At 42.1% G+C, this 1,434-nt stretch overlaps 1 protein-coding gene and 1 long non-coding RNA gene across 5 annotated transcripts in view; both read right to left on the bottom strand.

Annotated features, from left to right (window-relative positions):
• The window catches only part of il1rapl2 (interleukin 1 receptor accessory protein-like 2), a gene marked incomplete at its 5' end in the record, with an annotated part of 503,103 nt that overhangs the window by 54,195 nt on the left and 447,474 nt on the right, over window positions 1–1,434 (bottom strand).
• LOC116685930 (uncharacterized) overlaps window positions 1–1,434 on the bottom strand; it is a 9,748-nt gene that overhangs the window by 7,324 nt on the left and 990 nt on the right. The gene's annotated exons all lie outside the window — the stretch shown is intronic.

Genomic DNA, 1,434 nt, shown 5'->3' with positions numbered 1-1,434 from the left:
ACACACACACACACACACACACCTCATATCTAATTCGTCTCTGTCCATCTGTTCATTTAAAAGCACACACACTGAGAACGCACACCATTATTACACTTTTATTTAGAATATGACAATATTCCGGATTTGATACAGGCTATGGTAATGTAGTCAGTGTTAGACCTTTAGGTGGTCTGAACACTGTGTGTGTGTGCGTGTACCAGGTATGGGGTGTATGGGGGTTGTCTTGGTAACAGCTGAGTTTTGGGTCTTGAGCTCCAAGGGAGCGCAGCTGCACATGGCAACACAGATGGTGCCACACACACATGCATGCACACATACTGACACACACACACACAGGCCAAATATGTTACAGATGTACACACACACACACACACACGCACACGCACACGTGTCTGTGTGGGCAGCTCAGCTGTAACCTGGGAGGCTGTTCACGCTTCCATTTCATCTTTATACAGACATCCTGCCTCTAAGAAATTCTTCCTTTTTTAATTTAAAATGCTTGCTATTTTTAGGGAAGCTGTGTACACGGCAGTGACGCTGCCCCAAAATCACATCCTTTGTGCCAACTACAATTTTTCAAGATTTAAATACTAATGCTTGTGTCATTTTCATCAGTTAATAAATTGTGAGTTTCTGTTGGTGCGCACGTCAAATGCAAAATGCATCAAGGCCTGTGTATCAGAGATACAACTAAACACAGACTAAAATTGTGCACTGCATGGTGACAACAGTATGTGCAACTTAGTATGAAATGAATCGTTTGACAATTTAGCATATTTTAATTTCTTGCTGGGAGCTATGTGTGAAGATCAATACCAATCATGTCTGTATTTAATGTAATATGGTGCTACAGTGGAGCCAGGAGTCAATTTGTATAGATAGATACCTCTGGTGGATTTCTGAGGACTCAGCTAGACTATCTGGCCAATCTGAAGACTCTGGTTACCTGGTCCTCAGATCCCTGCAGGGTAAATCCAGACAGCTAGCTAGACTATCTGTCCAATCTGAGGACTATGGTTACCTGGTCCTCAGATCTCTGCAGGGTAAATCCAGACAGCTAGCTAGACTATCTGTCCAATCTGAGGACTATGGTTACCTGGTCCTCAGATCTCTGCAGGGTAAATCCAGACAGCTAGCTAGACTATCTGTCCAATCTGAGGACTATGGTTACCTGGTCCTCAGGTCTCTGCAGGGTAAATCCAGACAGCTAGCTAGACTATCTGTCCAATTGGAGTTGTCTGTTGCACAACTAAAACTTTTGCGTGTAGTGCACTTTACTGTCCACATGTGCAAAATCTAAATAGTAAATAAAAAGGTATTCACAATAGTAAAAAATAGTACTCTAACAAATCCAATAGAACAAAAATGTAGCCTGTTCACGGCATGTACACTGCTTTCTCCAACTAATTCTATTCTCATATTGATTATAGG

Source organism: Etheostoma spectabile, unplaced genomic scaffold, assembly GCF_008692095.1.
Source record: "Etheostoma spectabile isolate EspeVRDwgs_2016 unplaced genomic scaffold, UIUC_Espe_1.0 scaffold273, whole genome shotgun sequence".
NCBI classification, from domain to species: Eukaryota; Metazoa; Chordata; class Actinopteri; order Perciformes; family Percidae; genus Etheostoma; species Etheostoma spectabile.
This window is presented reverse-complemented; position numbering and strand designations above follow the sequence as displayed.